Source organism: Phyllostomus discolor, chromosome 3 (genome assembly GCF_004126475.2).
Source record: "Phyllostomus discolor isolate MPI-MPIP mPhyDis1 chromosome 3, mPhyDis1.pri.v3, whole genome shotgun sequence".
NCBI classification, from domain to species: domain Eukaryota; kingdom Metazoa; phylum Chordata; class Mammalia; order Chiroptera; family Phyllostomidae; genus Phyllostomus; species Phyllostomus discolor.
In genome coordinates this window covers 187,689,469-187,715,616 of record NC_040905.2, presented here as the reverse complement: position 1 = coordinate 187,715,616, position 26,148 = coordinate 187,689,469, and the positions used below count along the sequence as shown (strand labels likewise).

The window sequence follows — 26,148 nt, the reverse complement described above, 5'->3', positions numbered from 1 at the left end:
GAGAGAGAGCAGAGGCCCGCCCGCGGGTCAGGCGGGACCGCCCAGCTGTCAGGCTGGGGTGGAGTAGAGTTGGAGGAGTGCTGCTGGCGCGCCTCCGAGGCTGCCCCGAGGCAAGGAGCCAGGGCGAGGGGGTAAGGGAGAGGACAGCTCTTCCGAAAGAGAAGGCTCCGCCAGCTAGCTTCTCCGAGTGACCTGGCAGCGGGTGCAGATGGAGTCAGGCACCAGACCAGACTCCCTAGGGGGCAGCTGCGCTTTCCTCCAGCAACAGTTCTAGAACTGTTTACGTCTGCTCAGCCCTCTGCGCCCAGGCTGATCCCTGTGCTCCCATCATTTGCTGGGTGCGTGTTTCACACAGGGATACAGATGGCTCTGAGACGATAAGGTTTTATTTCTTTATATTTAAGGTATGTGTTTCATAACTGGACCCATTGCAACCCAGCAAAATGTACGTCCACCATCCACGCACTTCCTAAAGCAGAAACTATTTAAATGTGTGTAAAACACACACGTGTTGAACAGCTGAGCGGGTCTGACTGTTATAAGTGTTCCCCCTGCCCCTCCCTCCTCAGAAATTGAACTCTCCGTTCGCACTTTCACTTTTTGATGGTTGTACACGGGCCTACTTTCCCATCTCCCAAATTAAACATTTCGAAATCAATCAGCAAGATTTATTAGTCAGTCCCTCCCTAAGGGATTTGCTTTGGCCTCCTGGGACACATTTGTCATTAAATGGTGTGCCAAAAGCCTGGGCGACTGTGTGAGCGAGAGCAATTTCTTACTGGAAGTGAATTTAAGTGTAAATTTCTTGCCGAAAACAAAAACACAAATATATGAGTTAAAGATTCCTAGTCCCAAAGGTTGCATTGGAGTGGAAGCATCCTTTTTGAAAAGACGAAGGAATTATGCGATCCGAAGAGAAACCAGAGTATGGAAGCAACCCCTTTTAAAGAACTGAATTTTCGAGAAAATATTTGAGTGAAACAATGCAGACAGACATTGTTTCCGTGTGTCCGCTTGATTCAGGTGTGACATTTTATTTCTTTGACCTGTCACAATCGTTGTGTGAGGGGGAAGGAGAGAAAGGAGAGGATCCCGTTGTCTACAGCACACGTTTCAGAATGCAGGAAGGTTCTAGCTAGCACCAGAAACTTAAAAACAAAACTAATGTTATATATATGACACAGGTATATTTCTTCGCTTCCACTTCCACTTGAGACAGGGTGGTGTGTAGGAGACCTTGAGAGGGTGCCCCGAAAATTGACCCAGTGGAGAGGAACAGAGCAGAGCCTCTTCATTGCCGCAAGTTCCAATCCAGCCTCGGAAGGAAGGAGGGCGCTGCTGCATTGTATCCATTCAAAGGCTGGGAGGTGGGGGGAGCAGGACCTGGAGCCGCGCGGCGCTGACGCACACGAGGCGCGTGATTGACGCAGGCCGTGTTACTAAATTCGGCCATTGGCCCGGCCCAGTCGCGGGCGCGCGCCGCAGATAGCGGAGTAGGTTCCCTCTCCGTCACCCCCGCCCCTTCTCCATTCAGCGCCGCGCGGGGCGGGGCGGGGCGCGGCAGGGCGCGCCGGGCGGGGCCCGGCGGGGCGTGGTGCGCGCGGCCGCGCTGGGATCCGGCCGCACCAAATATAGTCGGGCCTGGCTATTTTTAGCCAGGGCTCGGGCGCGAGCGCGGCGCGTGAGGGGGCGCCCTGACCCCTCCAGGAGTGCGGAGGGGGTGGGGGGGTAGCCATCTTGGACTCCGCTCGAACCCGTCTGGTGACCGGCGACGCTGGTCCGGGCTTGGCGCTGGGGGTCGGGGTGAGTGGTCTGAGCTGTGGGAGAGAGGGCGGCGGGGGCTTTGACGGGAGAGGACGGGGGTCCGCCATGAGGGTTGGCGCGGGAGAGAGATCGGGGCTCGCGGCCCTCTTGGTGTTCGCGTGTGACGGACGGTGATTCCCGCCAGCCGGCAGTCCCGTCTGCCTTGCCACCGGGCGGCCTGGCCTGCCCGGAGTCGCGTGGGGGCGGAGCCGCCCGCGGCCACCACTTCCTGAGAGCCGGGGATACCCCTCCCAGACGTCACGGAGGAGCCGAGGCAGCGGTGGCGGCCCCGGGCTCATCCTGCACTTGCATCACGGGTGCAGCAGCAGCTGCTCTGCTCCTTTGTGGCTTTTTCCCCTGTTGAGTAACTGCTTTGTTAACTGAAAATACCATGACGGGCCAGTGTGATCACCAGCTTCAGACCTCAAAGAAAGTGAAGCTGTCAGGCAAGAAGAGGGAGACTCCCTTAGTCGGCTGCGATGGTATCTGGTGGGTGGGTGTGTAGAGAAGCACTTGACAATTTCCACGTATTCTTGCCTAACTTTTTACCCCCAAGAAGGTTTAAAAATACTTTTATTTCCATGCTGTAAAAATTGCATGTGTTCTGCACCCCACCCATTCCTCCTTGAATTTGAAATCTTAATGCTGAATTGGAATCACACTAAAGGAGAAACCCTAAAATTAGGTAATTTTTTTTTTAGGAAACAGGACATCTTTCAACGAATTTATTTAATAAGCTGCGTTGTCTAAATGTTAATATGTAAAAGGTCCTTGCCCTTTCAAGGTAGATATAAAGCCACTAACCAAGTTTGTTCTCTCAGTTTTAAACCTGCGTCTTTGTTTACTGTGAATTAAAACTAATTCTGTTTTTTTTTTTTTTTTTGCTGCGTATCTCCAGGTTAAGCATTTTTCTCTTTGGGTAGGTGTATCTTTCTGGACATCTGTGTTGGTTAGTTTTGTGCTTCCCTGCCCCCCACCCCCTTACATCTTCCCCTTCCTGAGTGTGATCACCAATCTTTGTTCCTTTATGACTGTGAGGCGCAGGGCTGTTGTCTGATTTCCCTGAACCAATCAGCTGGCAGTGCTTCTGACTAGGAAACTGGACTGACTGTTGGCGAGGTTCCAGTGGTCACTGATAAGTTGGCACCATTTTTGCACTCAAATGGAAAGTCATGGAAGCAGAGACACAGCTCTCTTACAAACTGGGACACCATCTTCTTCTTAATCCTAAGTCCCTAAACATATGCAGTTCTTTAGGTAACCTCAAATGGGACGAATCATTCTCTTCTCTTTTTCAAATTAATATCTGTTCTGTAACTTTTCAAAAGCCTGATTTACTAGAAATCAGGCATAATATTCTGTAAGGAATATGTATGACTTTTTGCAGTAATCTGAATTACCTTTTAGATGACTATTTTTTATTAAATCAAAGTTCATACTTCATAAATCTCTCTTTTTAGGAAGTCAAGTAGCATAAGACTACCTTAATCTATGAAATGTTAAAAACTTATGTGGTTTGGCCCTTTTTCTAGAAGAGGGACAGACATTCACGTGTGGCCTAGTTTATATAAACAAAGCAAAGAAAGCAGTTAGTTTCTGTTATGGCAGCCAATCTGTCAAAACTCTTTCTATGCAGTAACTTACAGATTCACTGTGTATTAACTTTCATGTTTTGGTTTCGTAGGTATAACCTGCAAGAATGAAAGTGCTCTTTCTCTTGGAAATAGGACTTTTTTTTTTTTTGGAAATTTGTGTGTGATATAAAGCAATTGCTTTAATAAAGTGGAACTTAAACATTACTTTAAATATTCTTGTTAAGCAATTCCACGTAAGTTTGTTAATCTTGCTAATTTGTAAAGAATGATGATGAGTCTTATTAATGCAAAGATTGGGTGAAGAAAGGTAAAAGATTCCAAGCCAGAAATTGTTTAACTAAAGTAAATATAGGAAGTAAAAGTAACCAAAAAAGTTGTATGTAAATCCAGCTTTTCTAGAATCGGTATAGAAGTCCTATACTGTATTTAAGATATGCATATAAAATGTAGTAACGAGCTACATCAACATATACTTAAGTGTATGGGGCTCAGGAACGTGGGAAGATTATAGTAGTTTTCTATCTGACCTACTTGCACACCATCCCTTCTTTATCAATTCTGTCATCTCCAGATTAATCTCCCTAAAATATGGCTTTTGTTGTATCACTCTCAGCCTCAAAACTCTTCAGCAGTTGCAAATTGTCTCTACAATAAAGCCCCAAAGCCTTTACATGGTGCTCTCTTAATTTCCACAGGATTTCTCTGTCCTAGTCAGACTGGTATCCTTACTTGTTCTGCAAACATCTACCTTCCCACATTTGTTCATAGTGTTCCTTTTTATGGCATTTCCTTTTTCCCCTTCTCTGCTTATTGAAATTTTACCCTTCCTCTAAAATTAGCTCAAGAAATGAACTCAGGTTGTGCTTTAGTCCTTCATAAAGTTTGTAATTAACTGCCTAGTTTTTAGTCTTTGTATCTAGTGCTCATTCCCCTGTCGAACTATAAGCTTCAGAAGCATGCCTCACATATCTTTGAAATTTCTCTGGCCCTTAAGTTTAATATGGATAGTAAATATCCATAAAATATTCCCCCATTTAAATTGGAATTAATAATAGAAGTAACAAATTGTATGAATAGATTGCCTTGGCATGAATGGACGTATATGAGATCATACATTAGTTGTTTTCCTTACCTGAACTTTCGATACTCGTGACTGAACATACCTTCTTAAGGTGCCCACGCAAGTCCAGACAGCTCCAAGATGATACAAGGAAATTGCAGTTTGGCTTGTACCTGTAATATCTGCGTAGGAAGATTTCCTTTGATTTCTTTTTTCCTGGTAGGCTTTTGGTTTGACTCTCATTCTATTCTCTTTCCCCCTTTATTTGCATTTTCTCTTAGGCTGCTTCAGTGATAAACTGGATGCTGTAGGCTAGGAAATGTTAATAACTTTTGGGGGGGAAATTTCTTGAGGTTTAGAAAATTGAGAACCATGGCATCTATGATAGCCAGTTAAATGTATTAATTTTTGAATCTCTTAACCTTTCCAAAATATATTTAAATAGATGTGTATGACTCTATATATGCAGAAGTAAACTAGGCAAAGAGATTTTGAAATTATGATTTGTTAGAAGTTTTAGAAACAGGCCCATGTGACTTAGAATATTAAAATTTACTTTAATAAAGAAAAAGCAGAAGATCAGGAAACCCTTTTTATGTTATAGAAAATTTTGGGAAAGAGTAAAAACCCAAGATGGAAAGATTACTTAGTATAAGTGATGATAATATTTTAAAATCTCATTAAATAATATTTTTCTGTTCATTAGTAAATAAAAGGACAAGCTTGCATTCCAGTTAAAAAGGGTAATTTATTTCTCAGTCATGCTTTCCCCTGTCTTTTGTACATGCTGGAAGACCACAGTGGTTTGGGGAGAAAAGTTATTACTCACACGTGATAAATCAGTTCAGGATATAATTTATGTCTGAGAAATAAGATTTACAGTTTGGCTAGATTTGATGGGTAAAGTAAATGTCTCTTTCCACATATAACTGCTCACTTCTTTCCCATCACCTAACCCTTAAAAACAAACAATCACCTCACATATACAGCATATTATCCAAGAGTGGGATGCAGTATTTCGTGGAGACCATCAAGGTTGCTTCTCAGAGGCCTGGATTTGGCTTTGCTGCTATGAAGTTGCCCAGCTATGCATAAATTAATTTACCTTTGGGGGGGCGTTAATGTCATCATCTGTAAAATTATAGTGTTGGGCTCATTATATGATTTTTAAGGATGTTTCAGGCTGTAAAGGAGTGCTTTTTTAGGTTTGTGAAGTATTGTGAATCATGAGTCAATTCTGGTCTGTTCTGTCACTGCGTGATTGCTGTAGTCAGGAGGCTCCTTAACTCTTTGTATTTAACACGCGTGCTTGTAGTAGTAATATTGGTAGTAACATTATATGTAGCTGCTTGGACCTGCATGATAATTAACTGTAGCCATTGAGTGGGATCTTGGCGGCCTGAGAGAGTTACTGTACTGCCAGTATCACAGCCTTTGCGTCTCCGTGAAGTGGAAACAAGTAGAAACCTGGATAGTCCAAAAGTCATCTTGTATTTTTAGCTTTGAAATTTGTTTTTGTACAATCATTTGAATATGAATGAAACACAAATTGACTTCATACAAATTAATAAACTTTCATTGGAATGGATTCTGTTGTTTGTTCCTTTCCAGTTCTCTGATCTTCACTGTGTGCTAGGAATAAGCCATTTCTTCTTAAATGTTGCAGCCAAGGCAGAACTGTCCTTTCTGCGTTTTTCCTAGAGAAGGACTGGTGATGGTGGGATTGCAAGTCTTTGTAACTCCTTTTAGAGGGTGAGTGAATGGAGAAAGTGCAATATTAAGAAGTCAGGACAAAAGAAAAGTACAAAGTAGCTATTAAGTTGAAAAAATGTTCAGCAAAGCAAGCAGAAAGAATAAATTTTGTTTGCAAACTTGGCATGTTTGCAGTTGGGTACCTCTTTGTGGATAAATAAGAGCTGACTGCATAGGCATTGGGAAATACCTGAGTTTTAGCACATTACATGTTAATGTATCATCTCAGTTTGGATAGTAAAAACCTTTTGTCCATTAATTTAGGGCTATTTTTAAAATGCCTGTTCCACATATTTAGGTATTTGGTTTCCCGCTTAGATCATGTAATTAGTAACTGATTCTGATATTTTTTTAAACCATAATACATTTTCCAGTATTTATTCCGCATGTTTATAGTTTACTACTGGAAAAATTCCTCCCTAACATCTGTTCTGAATTAGTTCCCTTTTCCAGTTACGTTTTCCTGTTTTATCAATTGTAGTGATGAGGATAGGAAGACATATTTTAAAGATTTATGCTATTTTAATTCAGTGAAATTGAAATAAACTACCTTATTATTTTTGACTTCTGAAAATGATGTCTTACTTTAAATCCATATGTTAAATTACTATCTTCACTTTAAAAAAATAGAATAAACTGAATAAAATTTGAAATCAATTTACCATAGTTTTGTAGCACTTTATAGTTGTCAATTGACTTTTAGAGACTTTTTGTATTTCAGAATTTTTTGAGAGAAGCTTCTATTTATTTCAGAATCTTTTAAAATGTCTTTTTTGTTTAAACTACCTTGGCCATGTTTATTCTGGGGGATGAAATTATTGAGCATTTAGAGCAGTTCTTGGCACAGAGTAGGTGCTCTGTAAGCATTTGATGAATGAATGAAAGTAGTTTTTAAGAATCTCTATTCAGAATACTCTATTTTCTTTATCCTACCCAGTCTTGTGGCTTTACTGACCTTTCTGAGAGAGCTTTACTCGGGGATTAGGCATAAGAGAGGAATGGAGCAGGCCTGCTGTATGCTATTGTGCTGCTGTCAACTCTACCTCCCTGTTCCACCATTTACAGCTTAGTCTTCTCGGTGCCCGTGTGGAGGGTAGTACCCCAGAGTTACATACACCTCTCGGTGACATTTCTGTCAGAACTAAGAACCAGTTCAGGTATCCTAAGGGATCGTACCACCTTTCGACCCCAGTACCCCAAGGATTAATCTCTGGCTTATCTCTTAAATATTTCGGCGTGCTGCTTCTGCTATGACACTTTCATGAGACTATGTTCTTCTCTCTTTTCTTCACTGTCTCTTCTCTGGGCATAGATGGCCTGTTAAGCAGGAGTTCTTCACTTCCAGTCATTGGATTTCCAACTGTAACCCTGACTTAGTTTTCCAGTTCTGGATGCTGCTGTTCACGGCCTCTGGGTGCAGTCACTTGTCTACTATTTGTTATCCATAGACTAAGGATCCAAATGTAGAATATTATTTGGGATCTTGAATTATATCTTCTAAACATTTACTTTATTAAACATTCTAAGATTCAATTTTTGTAAAGGCAATGCATTCACATGATTTAAACAGACAATAAAATGTTTAGCACTAAAAAGTTTCCCTTCCACTCCTGTCCCCAATCTACTCAGTTCCCATCCTTACAGCCTTTTAAAATGCATATTGAAGCCAATGCAAATATAAATTCTGTTTTCCTCTCCTTTTTTGTACAAATGGAAGCTTGTATGTATTATTATGCCTTTTTCACTTACAGTGTGGAGTTCTTTCCATAACAGTGGGAAAATATCCAAGATATATTTCACTTTAACAGTATAATTGGAGATCTCTTCCACATCACTGTGTGGCTATAACATCATTTATTTAACTGGCCCCATATTGATGGACTTTTGGGACATTTTCAATCTCTTGCTGATACAAACAATGCTACAGTAAATACTTTTGTTACATAGATTATTTCACACGTGTGACATATGTTTGTAGGGTATATTCCTAAAAGTATAGTTGCTGACCAAAGAGTTACCTGATGGTAACTCTAACGGTATCACCGAATTGCCCTCCGTAGAGGTTGTACAGTTTACACCCCCACCGGAAGTGTTTGAGAATGCGTGATTACCCATATTCTTGCCAACAAAATGTGTTACCGAACTTTTGGATTTTTTCCAATCTGATAGGTGAAAAGTGCTATCATCATGTAGTTTTAGTTTCTATTTTTCTTATGAGCGAGTTTGAATATCTTTTCATATCTTTGAGAGCCATTTGTATTTCCTTTTTGTGAAGTGTCTGTTACTACCCTTTGCCTCTTCTGGGAGGGATGAGGTCATTTAAAAATAACCTTGAGCCTACTTTATCATTTTGGAGATTGGCCCTTTGTAATATGTAAGTTGGTATATTACCTGTTTACCGATTTGGCCTGTGCTTTTCACCTTTGCTTACGATGTTTTTGCTCTGTAGATTTTTTTTCTAAAATGTAGTTGAATTTTATGACTTCTGGATTTTGTGTCATAGTTAGAAAAGCCTCTCCTACTACAAGGCTAAAAGAATTTTCCCATGTTGTCCTCTACTACTTTTGTGGTTTCTATTTCACGCTTAAATTTTTGACCCATTTTTCTTGGTGTATGGCTAAGGAATGGGTCCAATTAAATGTTTTCCTAAAGGCTGCTCAGTTCCAGCATCACTAGTGAATAACAGTCCGTCTCTACGTTGTTTTGCTTCTTACCAAAAACAACAAAACTTAAATCTACCCACCCCCATATACTTTGTCGTGATCAAATAGGAATACAGTTCTCTTGTTTCCCTTCCTATAGAATGCCTTCTCTGATGCCAAAGATGTCCTTCACTGTGCTGCCTCCTTGCTTTCCTCAGCAACACCAGCAGCCTGGCAGACCCTTCATATCTGAGTCAATAGAGGCTGCTCAGAAAGCTGTCCAGGATATTTTAGTGAGCAGTAACTGGTTAAAAAGAAACCCTAACCCTAATCAGGGTCCTGTAAACCCTGATTACAGGAACTGTAATCAGGTTCCTTAGAAGACTGTTCAAACCAGAGGTGTCTTCTAGCACTCTATCGCCATGTTAATCAGCTTTGCCACTGCCTGGGTCCTTTACTCCCGAGGCACTTCAATTCATGTTGCTTTCCTCTGTACAGATTCATATCATTTGCCACATCTGCTCTGACCGACAGTAGGAGGTATTATTACCTTTTGTAATTTGGAATGGGAACCATAATATGCCAAAAAAAGTGGTTTGGATTCTTCACGATGCACTGGCCACTCCAGAACCTCATTTATTTGAGAAAGTGATTATGGATGAATGATTTGGGGAACATGTTTTTAATTTGAACCCCAAGAAGATTAAGTTTTTTCATCTAGGGAACTTAGGGGAAACCCTGCCACTTTTCACCTAGGGGAAAGTGTCCAAGCAGGCAGATGAAAGGGAATTTACTTGATACCCTTGCTAGCACTTTCGAAGCTAATTGAGCTGGTTTTACAGCTCCTTGATAAAACACTCTTTTCCACTTTGAACCATTGCACCAGATAATCTTTCTCTGTCAGATTTGTCTAGAGTCTAGGGCATCTTGCCTATTCTTTTTTATTAATCCTTTTTTTGGGATCATATTTCTTATCTCTACTTTCAGACTTTCTCCAGTGTTGGTAGTATATTGTTTGTCCAACACCAATCTGAGTTTATTTTGGCTGAAACCAAGTTTGGCCAAGTACAGTTTAGTTGAAAGCAAACGAGTCAACTGGACAAATTGGCTCAGACAATGATTTGGTAAAAACCCCGAATGTCCTAAGTTACTAGTTTTTTGAGTGGTGGTGATTTTGGTGTATATAGGGTGGTTAAACACTTTTGATTCATTTCCTAGGGGTTTTTCTAATTTTTCTTCTTTTACATTTCAAATTAGTTTTCAGTTACAAGAGCACTTTTTTTGCTTGTGAAGTTAAAATAACCTACCTGCCTAACAACAGAATATTTGAACAAGCTTGATCATAACTGCAAGATGCTAAGAGGTTAATTGGAACAACCAAACCACCGAGCGATAAGATAAAAACATGTTTCCTTTATTTTTTTCCTCTTCATTAAAAAGGCAGTGCATGTGCAGTACAGGACACACAGAAAAATGTAGATAAGGAATAGAAGGACAAAAGGGAAAAAAAGCCATAAATTAACTCACCCAGGAATAACCACAGTTGTTCTTTAATAGTGTCTTTTCAAATACATTTTATGCACAGTAACTGCATAGTGTTGGTAGTCTGCCATTATTTAAGCATTCTCCAGTTATTGATTAGTCACCTTTGTCCAGGATTAGATTTTGCTTCCTCTCTGCCTTTTGCTTGTGAGTCTGGGCCTGTCCACTTTAATTGGAAGTGGACTGCCATTCTATTTTTCCTTCTGTTCCTTAGTCCTGCCTAGGCCCACATTCGGCCTGGGCCCCAAAGACCTACCCTGCTTCCTTTAAGTGAGACACTGTCAATGAAGCCATTCTGCCAAGTCTTTCTGTGGACTTACAAAAGGGGTTTGGTTCCAGAATGTCTGCAGAACTCTCCCACTATATATAAAATAATTTTTTAGGTTCATGCTTGATGTATATTATGTGTATATGTATGTAAATTAGATGGAAAGAGTTAAGTGAGAGGAGGGATTTGATTGGGTCCTCACTAAAGTAAAAATAAGGAGAAATTCATTATCCTTGGAAAATTATTTAAAGAGATTTCTGTAAATCAGAATTGGCACATATATGCCCTGTGTTGTGCCCAAACTCAAGTCCATGGCACATATCACCAATCATTCATAACACTATTTCCTATTGGATCCAGACTGAGCTTTGGGTCATTCTTGAATTGGGATTCTAGGTAGCAGTATCTATTGGAATTGCTATGGGAGACAAACATGCTTACTATTTTCGCTCTAAAATGTTGCATTCAATTTTTTAAAAAATATATTTTATTGATTATGCTATTACAGTTGTCCCATTCCCCCTCTCATCCCCCTCCACCCTGCACACCCTCTCCCACTCACATTCCCCCCCTTTAGTTCATGTCCACGTGTCTTAAGTTCTTTACCTCCTACATTCAAGTTTTTTTTTTAATTACTGGATTGAACAAGAAAGTTATGAAATATTTTATATTTGATAACTATAAAGTTTATGGTGGTAAACATAGGATGTGAGTAAAGAGTAATTATCTGAATCTCAGGCAGAGCACATGCCTCATAGTTAAGATTATAGAAGCAGCATAATTAAATTACAGGTTTGTTATGGAGTAAAAACAGTGTCACAATAATACTCATCATTATAAATTGCCTGTGATTTGGTCCTAGTGATTGACTCTGTAGCATTCATTCCACCCCAGGTGATTAGTCTAAGCAATCTTGGTTAATTCCATGACCTTTGCCAATGAAGGGTTAGGAATGAATGGCTTGTAACCTATCCTGCCTAATGAGATGTGAAAGGGAGTCTGGAGGAGAGCCAGAGTGCTTTTGGGAAAGGGTTTCTCATCCCTAAAAAGAGATGAAGAAAGAGATGGTGCCTCTTCTCTGAAAATGATGGTTAGACCTGTCCAAGTCATGTTAGGAGAAACTAGTTTTGGGTGAATCTGATCTAGAAGATGCCAGAACACAGAAAGAAGAAACCTGAGCCCTTGATGACCTTACTGAACTGCTGATTGTATTGTACTTGGTCTGCCTTCCCTCTGAACTTCTAGTTCTGTGAGATAATACAGTTCCTTATTGTGTAAGCCAGTGTGGTCTGGGATTTTGTCACTTGCAGCCAAAAGCATTCTGAGTTATATACCTACTTTGTCCTAAGCAGATTCATGTCAGATGGCTTTGATTTTATTCCGATAAAATCAGAGGTTCTTCCCTCCCCTGCCTTCTGGCTTCATAAAGTGGATGCAGATTCTAACTGGCTAATCTCAATCTTCTCTCAGGGACTCTGCCTTAGAGCAGTTTTTTTAAAGAAAGCAGCAAGGAACCAGTCGGCATCCACCTTTTCTGGAGTCTTGGATTGTTCAGATATCTGGTGGTGTGACTGCTCCTGTTTGTCGTTTATTCCATTTCCTGATTCTGATTCTGATTTCTTGCTCTGATTTCAGTTCCTTCTCTTGCATATTTTGCATCTTATGTCTGGCCTCAAGGTTGTTTAATACATTTATTTTCCTCTCTTCCTTCACCCTTCTGCCCCCTTTTCTCCAAATCTCTTATCCACTCCTTCTTCACTTTGTGACTACTTTGTGGCTAGTGGGGACCTTTCTAAGAAGATGTATAATCTTTGCCAGAATTAATAGTGAGTTAAATAAGTAATTGTAAGATATTTGGTCTAGACTGGTATGGTAATAATTACTTGGTCCATTTTGTCACCTAGGGCCTTTTATTCATGGCACAGAGTAAGCAGCACCAGAAGTGATCTTGGGGTCAGGACACTTGAATGTTCATTATGGCTTTACTATTTGCTACTTGAAAAATCTTGGGCAGATCACTTAAAGACATTGAGTTTGTTTGAAATTTGTTACTAATTCTTTTCTAATTTTTTTCATAGCATTATTATGATTTAAATAAAATAAGGTGTAGAGGGAAATGAGAAAACTTAAAAAAGAATACTCAAGCTTGGTTGGATTTTCTGGTTATTTTCCAGTAAACAGGTGTCAAAGTCTGGAGAATCAGCTCTGTGTAGCTTGTAAAAAGGCAATGGAGTAGGATGTGGGGCATAATAATAACAGTAATTAGGATTGAAGCTGATGTTTTTGTGGCAACTTCCAGCCTGAAATGACAAGAAAGGGCCACACAATATGAAGGGGAAATAAAGGTCAGGATGTTGATCTTGAGGCTTATTTCTAGTTCAACCAGAAATTCTGGTGAGCCAAGTTAGGGGAAAAAGAAACCAATAGAAGAAATACCCCCTCTAGTGGCGAGGGGCCAGATTCTATACTTGATTGCTAAGATGGGGTGACTGGGGTGTGGATGACTTCTTTGGAAGAATCCTGAAAGGCTGGAGTTAGAATAATTAGGGAAGATCTTTAGCTCCAGCTTTGTTTATCAAGAGTGTTAACATATTTCACAGAACAAGTAGTAATTTGGCACCCTTATGTGGAATCAATTGTCCGGAAAATGTAGAGGGTTAGGGTTGGAAAAGGTTCACAGTTTACTTTTTGCCGGCCATTTAGAGATTATCAAAATCAGGAGACTGCTGTTGCTAAACTTCTTGTTTCTGAGATGATACAGTAAATACTTTTATAAACCCATTTGTAGGGGGATAAAGCCTATTTAAAGTTACGGATAATGCCATATATTTGCATATATTCTTATAAAGTAATGGTTATGGATTTCCTAAGGATGATTTTTGATGTGAAATTTTAAGTGGCAGCCCTGAAAACCAAATGTTTAATTTGCGTCTTAGAAGTGATTTAATTGCCACTTGTGGAAAGTGTGAAGCTGAGTACATTACAATATTACCCAGTATTCAGTGGCTTAAAAGGAACATGAAATGCATTCTTTTTTTTTAAAGATTTTATTTGTTTATTTTCAGAGAGGGAAGGGAGGGAGATAGAGAGAGAGAGAGAGAGAGAGAGAGAAATATCAATGTGCAGTTGTTAGGGCTCATGGCCTGCAACCCAGGCATGTGCCCTGACTGGGAATCGAACCTGCGACACTTTGGTTCGCAGCCCGAGCTCAGTCCACTGAGCTGCACCAGCCAGGGCGAAATGCATTCTTGAAGGACATCCGATCTTAGGGACATATGCACCTATTTAAGTAAATATAAAAATCAGTTGTAAGCCCTGGCTGGCTGGTGTAGCTCAGTGGATTGAGCGCGGCCTGCGAACCAAAGTGTTGCAGGTTCGATTCCCAGTCAGGCCACATACCTGGGTTGCAGGCCATGACCCCCAGCAACCGTACATTGATGTTTCTCTCTCTTCCTCTTTCTCCCTCCCTTCCCTCTCTAAAAATAAATAAATAAAAAAATCTTTAAAAAAATAATCAGTTGTAGAAGTATAGTAAATAACATAGAAAGATGCTGCTTAAAAAAAGCTGCTTACTGAAAATAATGTACAATGTCTAATTTTTATAAATAAAACTTTAAAATAGCATATACAAAAATATAGTTTATGATTATTTGTCTGTATTTTTATTATTTTGATAATGAACATATATCACCTCTATAATTTAAAACATTATAAGAATAAAAAAGAAACATAATGAAAACTTTTCCTAGGAGTTCCAGTTAACCCTACCATGAAATCTTCCCCCATTTCTCCTGTTAAGATTAATGAATGACTCTTTTTTTACTTCCATGCTACATTTTTCATACATTCATCACAGTCTGAATTGCACTATCATGTATGCATTTGGCCTACCTACTCTGTGCATTCTTTCAAGGTCTGGATCATGCCAGATTTATCCAGGTATTTCTGTCTGAGCCAAGAACAGTCTTTCCTATAACAGGTGTACAGTAAATATTGAGTTGGTGCTTAAATCAGGGAGCACAGTGAGTACAGTGGTTGTGCATTTTGTTCTTGTGTAACATGTATTCAATACTGGACCATATTCACTAACTCTTTAGTAATGCCAGTGGCTAATTAGGTACAGTGTAAAGTACATGGGCCAAAGGGTTTCCTTTCTGAAATGATATTGGTTGCCTCCAGGGATTTCTTGCCTCTACATCCTAAATTAGTTAGTGTGGTTCTGTTACAGAAATGTGTGTAGTAAAAGGACAAGAATAATCAAACTGCTGATGACATGGTTCCTGCTCTGTTACAGATGAGACACTATCTGCTTAGTATTTTAATTTAGAGTAGTTTCTTCCTACTTTTCTCTCCATACTATTTTTCCTTTCTCCATTTCTACCCTTTGCTATAACTTCTCCTTGTAAATATAGCTGTATTTTTTTTTAATCCTCATCTGAGGACATGTTTTTTATAGGTTTTAGAGAGGAAGGGAGAGAGAAAAAAAAACACATTGATGTGAGAGAGAAACACTGATTGGCTGCCTCCCGTATGTGCCCCAGGGATCAAACCTGCAACCTAGGTATGTACCCTGACTGGGAATCAAACCTGCAACCCTTTGGTGTGTGGGAGGATGCTTCAATCAACTGAGCCATAGTTAGAGCTCTATTTTTGATGTGGTCATCAGGGGTCAGTTAGGAATGAATGAAAAGAAATACAAATAGAAGAATTAGAGCTGATAGCATTATTTGTAGTGGTAAGATTTTTTTAAATTGAAAATTTCCTGAGCATAGGTCTGAATTCTCTGTGATTCCCAGTTATTGCCAGTATGCCCTCATGCTCTGTTTCTTCCTTATGTTCTAGTCGCAGAGGCTTACTTATTATGCCCTAAAAGTTCCTTCGAGGGCCTTTCTTCAGACCTTTTGTTACTGGGAGGTCCTCTGCATATATCCATTGATCCAAGTACTCCCCTGTCAGAGAGAGTCAAGTCAGATGCCACCTCCTCAAAGATGCCATTATAGACCCTCTCAGTCAGTTTCATTCTTTACTCATTCTTCCGTTAAATTATTATAATTCTTTAAGAACAGTAACTAAAGTTTGTCCATTAATTTGTTCATTCATTCTGTACACATTCATTAAGTGTCTACTGTTCATATGTTCTGGGAACTAAGAGACAGACTACTATGACAATATGTCCTCAAGGAGCTTAAAGAATAGCGGAGGAGGCAGGTAAGCAGAACAGTTTCCGTACAATGTAATAAGTGCAGTGAATGGGCAATTTCTTGGGAGCATGGAGAAGGAGCCTCTAATCTAGCAGGGGAGGGTAATTCTAGAAAGATCTGAGTTAAATATTGAAGTTGGAAATGGAGATAGGGATGGGAATTTCCCAGGCTGATGGAGCTGCATGTTTTAGGTCAGGGAGATGTGAAATGCCTTGCATGTTTGAACAATAAGTAGCTCAGGCTGAAGTGTGGAGGGCGGCAGTGGCAGAAGCAGAGGCCAGAAAGGCAAGAAGGGGTCAAATGTGATGGACCTTTGTCCTCAGTTAGGGATGCGAGCTTTCTGAAAGCATTGTAGAGCCTTTGCAGTTTTTATATAGGGGAGCAATGTAAGTAAGCCTTGAATTCTGTGAGTTTCTTCAGGGTAGGAATCAAGTCTTACACTTAGGATATAATACGTAGCTTAATACCTAATAGCTCAGTAAAATTGAATTATTTGCTGGGTACCACTCCTTTTTTTAAAGAATTGATTTATATGAAATAATAATAGTAATAAACGTCTACAAGCATTATCTTAACCTAATCCTTACACCTACTCTCTGAGGTAGGTATAGTGCCTTAGAGGGTTTGAGAGGGGATCATAGTGTAGTAGCTATGTGCTTACGTTTGAATTTTAGCTCTTCCACTTACTAGTTTTGGACCTATAAGTTACATATGTGCCTCAGTTTCCTTATCTATGAAATGATAATGGTAATAATGGCAACTCATATTGAGAATTAATATTTGTAAATATATGTAAAGTGCTTGGCTGCATAGTTGCTGTATGATTACATGCAAAATAAGTGTAATTTTTAACTATCATTAAGAAACATACATACCCCAGAGTCACAGAGCAATTAGTGATGAAGCCCAAGGTGAACAGAACAGTCTCATTTCAGAATCTTTAATCACTATACATACTATGTTATAACTGTTTCTGTGGTTTTAGTGAGATGTAAAGATAAGATGGGTTCTGAAGCAGTGAAACCGAATTTCAGTCACCATGGGAAATACCACTTGGGGTAAGGAATTCTTAGGAGCTGTTCGAATGACCCCCACCTGAAGAAATCATTCTGTGCTACCCTCCCCGCACATCAGGGAATTATGTGAGAAATACATCTCTACATCTTAGGTAAATGACATTACTCTAGATTCACAGTGCACATGGCTAATGAGCCTAGAGAATACCCTACAAAGGTCTCCCTTTAAGAGTTGGTCTGCTAGTGCTGACACCTAGTATACTGTGTCAAGGCTTGTGGCTCTGTTCCCCTTCTTCATACTCCCTAGATTTTTCCAACTTTAGGACCCAAGTGGGAGTCTTATGTTGGAGGATGTTGTGCAAACCACATGCGTGAAGAAAATAATTTACATTTTTCCTTTCTTAGCTTCTGGAACATCAGCGATTCCATCCTCCCACTTCTATTGGGCAGAAATTGAGGTATTCTCCTTATGCTCCCTCATCTTCTCCAAAACCCACCAACACACACACACACACACACACTCACTCACACACACTCACACACACCCTTTGCCATGCCTGTTAGAGGAATCCAGAATTAACTACTTTACTTATTCTGATTCAAGGACCCAAGAACATAGTCTTTGATAATAAAGGAGCTTACCAGCAGTTCACTTTTTCTTCTCCATTCCTACTCTTCCCACTCATGATTGTCTTTTAGCTTTCTTTCCTCTGCTTCTTTACTCACCATTTTATCCTTTGCACAATGTCTAGTATATAATAGGCATTCAATAAATAGTTGTTGAAAGAATAAAAAGCTAGATGGATTGTATATTGAATGCCTTAATGATACTTAATTACAGAAAAATTGCATGAGATCCAGGGCGAAAATATTGCCTTGATTTAAATTTTTTAAAAAATGTTTTATTTATTTATTTTTAGAGAGGGAAGGGAGGGAGAAAGAGAGAGAGAGAGAAACATCAATGTGTGGTCACTGGGGGCCATGACCTGCAACCCAGGCATGTGCCCTGACTGGGAATTGAATCTGCAATGCTTTGGTTTGCAGCCCGAGCTCAATCCTCTGAGCTATACCAGCCAGGGTTAAATTTTTTTATCAGAGCAGATTGTTCTTAGCAAGTACACCCCACCTTCACCTCCACCACCACATTATAGCTCACACAGCTTCCAGATTTACTTGGTCACCCCAAGGATAGTTCTGGTGGTAGAGGGATTGAGAGGATTCCTCAACAAATGTGGGAAGGAGTCTCCAGGCTGGAGGCAGGTCTGTCTCATGGTGTCTGTTTTTCTCCAAGCTCCTTTGCGGTTTCATGACTTCACAGTGGAAATGTTTCCACAGATTTAAGTCCATAAAAGAAATCAATAAATCATTGGAGACATACTACTTACCTTTAGAAAGTGGGGGGAGAAAATCTGTGGAAAGTAGAAGATACCCAGAAAACTCGAGTTCATTGTTTCAATTCCTTTTCTAGATTTAAAACCTCCTTGGAATTCACTGGCTTCTACAGATTTCGGTGTTGGGGGGATGGGGCTAGGCAGCAGACTTACTGTATTTTGCCATGTGTAATGCATACTTTTTTGCCCAAATTTTTGAGAGAAAAGTAAGAATGTGCATTATACGTGGGTAGTACCTGAAATACTTTCTATCTGTTCTTGTGTTTTGTAATTATTTGTTACATAAAATTTCTTATACCATAATATGTTAAAAAATAAATGCTACAATTCTTTTATAATACAAAAAGCAAGTATATAAGTATAAATAAATAAAACATTGAATTAAAAAAATTAAAATGAAAGATTTTTTCCCTGAAAGTTTGTGCCAAAAACATGGGTGGGCATTATACACGGCAAAGTACAATAATTCTTTTAGTTTCCAGTTTTCGAACCCGTTGCTTATGTTACATTTGAAATTGTAGTAATTGTTCCTTATAATTGTCTTAATACCTCAGCCCTCCCATCCACCTTTTCTCCCACTAACTCTACTAACTTTTTAAAACTTTTAATTCAAATTGTTGGACATTACTTATTGATCAGTGTGTTAAAACCTGTGAAACTATAGATATCTGGGCCCATGTAGTAATTGTTCCAAATTCTGGTATCTGCAGGAACTCAGACTTACAATGATGGTGATGCTTAGACAACCTCCCCTCACTGATTTCCTAGGAAAACCTCTAGAAATGTGAAAAAGAAGCTTAAACTTGAGGACCTTATCTTTGCCTTGAAGTCCAGACTCGTGTTTAGTCTGGGCAATGACAGTGTACCAGTAGACTGTCCAGACATGTTCAGAGCAGTGACCCTGGTCCTTCAGGACTTTGGCCCTGGATCTCATGCAGTGTACTGCAGTGTGCAGAAACACTGTGTGTCCAGAGACGACCATCTCTTGAAGCCCAGCAGTTTGTGTGTGTGTATGTGTGTGTGTCTACAACCTGGAGGTAGCCTCCAAGACTTCAAGTGAAAGTGAAACCCAGGCTTGAATTCGCTGTACTTCACACGTGAATCCTGTTCACTGCCAGCTCTGTATCCAAACCTCCTTAAGGAGTTAGAAAAAGACCAAATTAAACCCAAAGCAAATAGATAAACATTGGAGCAGAAATCAGCCAAATAGAAGAGACAATAGAGACAATTTACAAAGCCTAATTTGTCCTTTGAAAGTATAATAAAATGGATAGACTTCTGTCATGATTGATAAAGAGAAAAAATAAGAATTACAGCATTAGGAATGAAAGGAATATCATTATAGATCATACAGACATTAAAAGAATAATAAAGGGATATTAATGGAAATTTTATGCCAATAAATTAAACAAATTAGATATTTTCAAATTCTTTTAGAACAATTTACTAAAGCTAAAACAAGATGGAATAGAAAATCTGAATAGCCCTATTATCTATTTAACATTCTGAATTTGTGATTTAAAAAAACCTTCCTGTGAGGAAAACTATAGGTCCAGATGGTCTCTGGTCAGTACTATGAAACATTTAAAGAAGAAAAAATGTGAATGTTAAACAAATTTAAAAAATAGAGAAGGAGGAACATTTCTTAACTCATTTTATGAGGCAAGCATTTCCAGATACCAAAACCTGAGAAAAACATTTCAAAAAAAGAAAGTTGCTCACCAATATTTTGTATGATGATAGACACTGCAATAGAGTGAATGTTTGTGTCCCTCCAAAATTCATGCATTGAAATCTTAAAACCCAAATGTGGTGAAGTCAGCAGTTTACATCTTGAAGACGGCCCTCACATGACACTGAATTTGCTGGTGCCTTGATCTTGGACTTCAGAGCCACCAGAACTGTGAGAAATAAATGTTGTTTAAAGTTACCCAGTCTTATTTTTTAGCACTTTTTAAGTTTTATTTTTAAATATATTTTATTGATTATGCTATTACAGTTGTCCCAATTTTTCCTCCTTTGCCCCCCTCTGCCTGGAACCCCCATTCCCTCCGGCAGTCCCCCCACTTAGTTCATGTCCATGGGTCATACATACAAGTTCTTCGGCTTCTGCATTTTGTATACTATTCTTGGCCTCCTCCTGTTTGTTTTGTCCCTACCAATTATGCTTCCTAATCCCTGCACCTTTCCCCCCATTCTCCCCCTCCCCCCTCCCAGCTGATAGCCCTCCAAATGATCTCCATGTCTATGGTTCTGTTCCTGTTCTGGTTGTTTGCTTAGTTTGTATTTTAGATTCAGTTGTTAATAGTTGTAAATTTGTTGCTATTTTAATGCTCATAGTTTTGATCTTTTTCTTAAGTAAGTCCCTTTAACATTTCACATAATAATGGCTTGGTAATGATGAACTCCTTTAGCTTTACCTTGCCTGGGAAGCACTTTATCTGCTCTTCCATTATAAATGATAGCTTTGCTGCATAGAATAATTTAGGTTGTAGGTCCTTGCTTTTCATCACTTTGAATAATCTTTGCCAGTCCCTTCTAGCCTGGAAAGTTTCTTTTGAGAAATCAGCTGACAGTCTTATGGGAGCTCCTTGGTATGTAACCCTGCTTTCAGGATTCTCTCTTTATCTTTAACCTTTGGCATTTTAATTATAATGTGTCTTGCTGTGGTCCTCTCTCTTTGTTTCCAACTTGTTTGGGAATCTCTGTGCTTCCTAGACTTGTATGTCTATTTCCTTCACCAAATTAAGGAAGTTTTCTGTATTATTTTTTCAAATAAGTTTTCAATTTCTTCCTCTTCCTCCTCTGGCATCCTTGTAACTCAGATGTTGGTATGTTTGGAGATGTCCCAGAGTCTCCTTGTTTTTTAAAAATTCTTTTTTCTTCTTGCTGTTCTGCTTGAATGCTTTTTTCTTCCTTATGTTCCAAATCATTGATTTGAATCTCAGCTTCATCCCCTCCACTGTTGGTTCCCTGTAGATTTTTCTTTATTTCACTTAGTGTGGCTTTCATTTCTTCCTGGGTCTTTTTTATGCAGTTGCCGTACTCATGAGTTCTTTGAGCATCCTGATAACCAGTGTTTTGAACTCTGCGTCTGATAGGTTGGTTATTTCCATTTCATTTAGTTCTTTTTCTTGGGTTTTGTTTCTATTCTTTCATTTGGGCTGTATTTTTTTGTCTCCTCAATTTAGCAGCCTCCCTGTATTTGTTTCTGTGTATTAGGTAGAACTGCTTTGACTCCTGTCTTAGTAGTGCAGCCTATTGTAGAAAAAGCATCTGTAAATTGTGCAGGGCAGAGCCTTAGGTAATTGCTAGGGTGGGGCAGTCCATTTCATCACTTTGTGGCTCTGTGTGTGGTGGTGCTTGGAGAGGGGGCAGTGCCACTGCCTGGCTTCTGGAGGTTTGCCTGGCACTTGCACTGTTTCCAGTCACTTTACTTTCTCCCGATATGCAACTGGTGACCTTCCAGCTGTTGACCTGGTGCTTAATCCCAGAGTGGGTAAGTCTGCGTAAGTTCTAAGTCCATGCAGGCCCTTTAAGAGGAGTCTCCTGAAAACCCAACAGTTTCTTCTGCAGTCCCAACCCTCATTGGTTTTCATAGCCAGAGGTTGTGGGGATTTATCTTTCTGGTGCTGGAATCCTGGGTTGTGTGATTTGGCCTGTGGCTGGCATCCCTTGCTCCTGAGGTATCCCTCTCAATTTTTATCCACCACATGTGAATGTGGGACTGCCCATTCCACAGCCTCCCCATGCCACACTGCGTCTCCATGCCTCTCTGCCTGTCTCTGTGTTTCCACCCCCCCACCCATCTGGATGAATGTGGCTTCTTTAAATCCTTGGTTGTCAGACTTCCATACAGCTCATTTTTTCTGATGGTTCTGGGTAATACTTGTTTTGAGGTCTAGTTGTAACTTTTTCTGTATTTGTGTGAGGAAGCAAAGCATCTTTACCAATAGCTTCATCTTGACTGGAAGTCTAAAGTTACCCAGTGTTATGTTACTGTCATAGCAGCACAAACTGACTAATAAAAATCCTCAAAATGTTAGTGTATTAAATCCAGCAATATATAAAAAGGTTAATACATCGTGGACAAGTGAGTTTATTCCAGAAATATAATTTTTAATCCAAATATTGATATATTTCACATATTAACATGATAAAGGAAGAAAAAAATAACCCTCAATAAATACAGAAGAAGCATTTCACAAAATTCAGTAATTTTTGATTCAGTAAATGAGGAATAGAAATTTCTTTAACCTGATGAAGAACATCTATAAAACACCTATAGTAGCATCATATTTACTATTGAAATATAGAAAGCATTTCTCATGATTGAGAAAACAAACTATGGATGACCTCTTTTACTACTTCTATTTGATATTGCACTGGAGCTCCTAGCCATAGCATTGAGGCATGAATAAGAAGTGAAAGCCGTCGAGCTTGGAAAAGAAGAATTAAAATCCCTTCTCTCACCTAGACATGATCTTTCCATAGAAAATTTTAAGGAAGAAAGGAAACAACTACTAGAGATTGGAAGTGAATTTAGAAAGTCCATAGGAAATTAGGAAGGCCACTGTGATTTTATTGAGTGAATTTAGAAAGACCAGACACCACAAGGTCAATTGTATTTTTTTAGATCAGCAGCAAACAATTGGAAAACACAATTAAGAATATGATTCTACATTATTATGTATATTCTATAACCACAAAAAAAATTAGAATACATAAGAGGTGGATCATGGACCCAAACAAAAGCAAAACTATAAAGCTTCTAGAAGAAAAGACATGAGTTACGTGAAGATTTCCTGCAGAGTACGTAAATAGCACTAACCAGAAAGGAAAGTGACAAATTGGAATTAAAAGCTTTTGCTCATCAAAAGTTACTATATCAAAAATGAAAAGGGAAGACACAGACTGGGAGAAAATGTGATATACACATTTCCTACAAATCAATAATAGGTAAACAGAAAGGGCAAAAGACTTCAGTAGGTCAGGAGGAAAGATGTACAAGTAGCCAATAAACACATGAAATTGCTCAGTACCATTAGTATTCAAGGAAAATGCAAATTAAAACTACAATGAAATACCATTTCATACCCACTACAATGAATAAAATGAGAAGACAGACAACACTGTTAGACTATGGGGAAACTTCTGGTGGTAATATAAAATTATACAGTCATTTAGAAAACTTCTTGACAGTTTCTTATAAAATTAATCATATACCAGTTCCGTTGCCCAGAAATTGTACTTCTGGGTATTTATTCCGAAGAAACAAAAACAAACCCACAAAAGGACATGCGCATGAGAATGTTCACAGCAATTTTATTCAGAATGTCCACAAACATAAAAGAACCCAAATATCCATCAAAAGAAGTATAAATTATGGAATAATTAAAAGAATGCTACTGAAAATATTCACATGATTATGGGGGTTTCTAGCCATTGTTTTAAGGAAAAATAAGGATAATAAATATTGGAAAGGAAGAGACAAAGTCATTACCTAGAAAATACTAGAAAATATGAGCTAGTCAAATGACAAACTTTTAGAGCTAATTTGAATTTTTGGTAGATGGTTTGGTTAGTGTGTGTGCCCATAAACATACACACACATCATATCACATGACATATTATATACTATATCATATGTGATCCCCTCATACACATACTTTATATATGTCTATATACACATGCACATACCTGCCTTTTGGTTTCACACTTGTGAACCAACACAAACTAGCCAGAAAATATGATAGAAAACAAAATCCCTTTCACAATTGGAATAAAAAAGTGCAGAGACCTTGGAATTAATTTAGCAAGAGATATGCAGGACTAGATGAAGAAAATTACAGAGTTTCCTGAGGGACAAGAGAAGAATAAGTGGAGAGACCAAATTTCTGGATGAAAAATCTCAAAAATATAAAAGTGTGAATTTCCTCCAAATTACTCTCTAAATTCTAACCAAATCCAATGACAGATTTTGGAAGTTTTCCAAAATGACTCCAAGGTTTAGGTGACATCACAAACACTTCAAGATATGTAATAAAAATATTTTTAAGTACAGTGGAGGAGGGCAACTTGCCCCATAAGTTATTAAGATAATAATGAAGCTATGAACTGGTTCAGAAATAGGCAGACCACAGGAACCGAATCAAAAATGCAGAGCAGTCATAAGTGTGCATAGCATTACATATAATTAAGTTATAAATTCATTTTAAATCATCAGGGGAAGTGTTATTAAAAAAGCATTGAATAGGGTGCTAGTTCACTTAGAAAAATCCTTTTGGAACTTTCCTGCTCCAGTTGCTCTTCACAATGTCAAATTCTTCTGACTTCCATTATTTTCCCCATCCTCTGCAGCTGCTTTCAATTCACTTCATTGCTGCTTTGTCCAAAATTTCTTTCATATTCTCTTTTGGATCCAGGTTTATCTCCTTCCTCCCTACCTTTCACTTTCCTGTATCCGTTTTCCAGCTGATGATTCTCTACCTTTCCAGTGTAAGACCTCAAGTCTTTTTGGCTTCGTGTACCTATCTACCTTAAAAAGGCCTTATTACTGGACTGGGCAAAACAGTCTTTTTTTGTGGGTTCATGGGGTCAATTCTCATCAGATTAACTGCAGAATTTCATTTGCGGGCTTAGAAGAGAAGAGGCTGTGAATACACAGGTGTTATTTTTGTCACCATCAGAGTTAAACGGTGGGTCAGTCATGAAGTGGAGGGCAGTCATTACAATCAAACCAGACAGGGATTTTCAGACTGCAGGGGCACTGTTAAGATGGCTCAGAGGCTTCCAGAGTTGGACAAAGAGTAGGGCTAGTAGGTAGGGAATGACTTCCTAAATATGCTTTAACCAAAGTAATATTGGTATGATATATTGAGGGTTCACATAAAATTTTGTTTCAGGGAAGGTTACTGCTACTGAAAAATTTGAGGGTCACTTCTTATAAGAACAATTATATGATAAATATGTTCAGTAGAAAAATAACTGATTTAAAAAGTAGCGTGATTTGTAAATTAAAATAAATAGCTACAAAAAACAGTTAACAGGAACATCTGAGTGGTGGGAAGTGAACAACTTTACTCCTTTTGCTTATCTTTAGAATACTTTATAGTGTTAACAAATTATTGTTCTTATTTTATTCTTTTGAGGTATAATTTAGATCAGTAAAATGCACGTATTTTAAGTGTACAATTTGATCAAATTATAGAATATTTCTGTCACCCCAGAAATTCTTGCATGTCCCTTTTCAAGTCAGTAGCTCCACTCTCCGTGTCCCACCAGAGATAACCACTGTTTTGTCCTAGTTTAGATTTGTTTTTGCCTGTTTTTAAACTTCTTATAAATGAAATCATACGGCATGTACCTTTGGGCCTGGATTATTTTGTTCAGCATAGTATTTCTGAGATTCATTCATATTGTGTATATTATTAGTAAGTTTTCTTTAAGTTGCTAGGTAATATTTCATTCTATGACAGTATTACAGTTTGTTTATCCCCTTGTCAGACATTTGGGTTATTTACAGTTTTTGTTATTAGGAATAAAGAGGCTCCGAACAATCTTGGTGGCCATATCCATTTCTCTTCGGCACATACTTAGGAGGAGGATTACAGCATGCATGCATCTCTGATTTTTCAAAATTTTGCCAAATTTCTCTTTAAAATGGTTGCATGAATTTGTATTTCACTTAACAATGTTCGAGAGTTGCCCATTCCCTTTTTTTCTACCATTATGAAGTAAACAAACAAGGCCGACTTCCCCCCATGGGAAGACCAAAACTAAGCCTGGGGCAACGTGGCAAAACCAACTCTTGCCTCTCTAGGGTCCACTCCGAGAGAAACGTGCCAGCAACAGGTCTCTGGCTCAGCAGTTGTTGTC

At 38.9% G+C, this 26,148-nt stretch overlaps 1 long non-coding RNA gene across 1 annotated transcript; it reads left to right on the top strand.

The window, feature by feature from the left end:
* Positions 1–1,582: 1,582 nt before the first annotated feature.
* Positions 1,583–23,337, top strand: LOC118499744. Its single transcript, XR_004902268.1, has 3 exons — positions 1,583–1,803; positions 16,284–16,295; positions 23,327–23,337. It is a non-coding gene; the product is annotated as an uncharacterized LOC118499744 (long non-coding RNA).
* Positions 23,338–26,148: the final 2,811 nt, after the last annotated feature.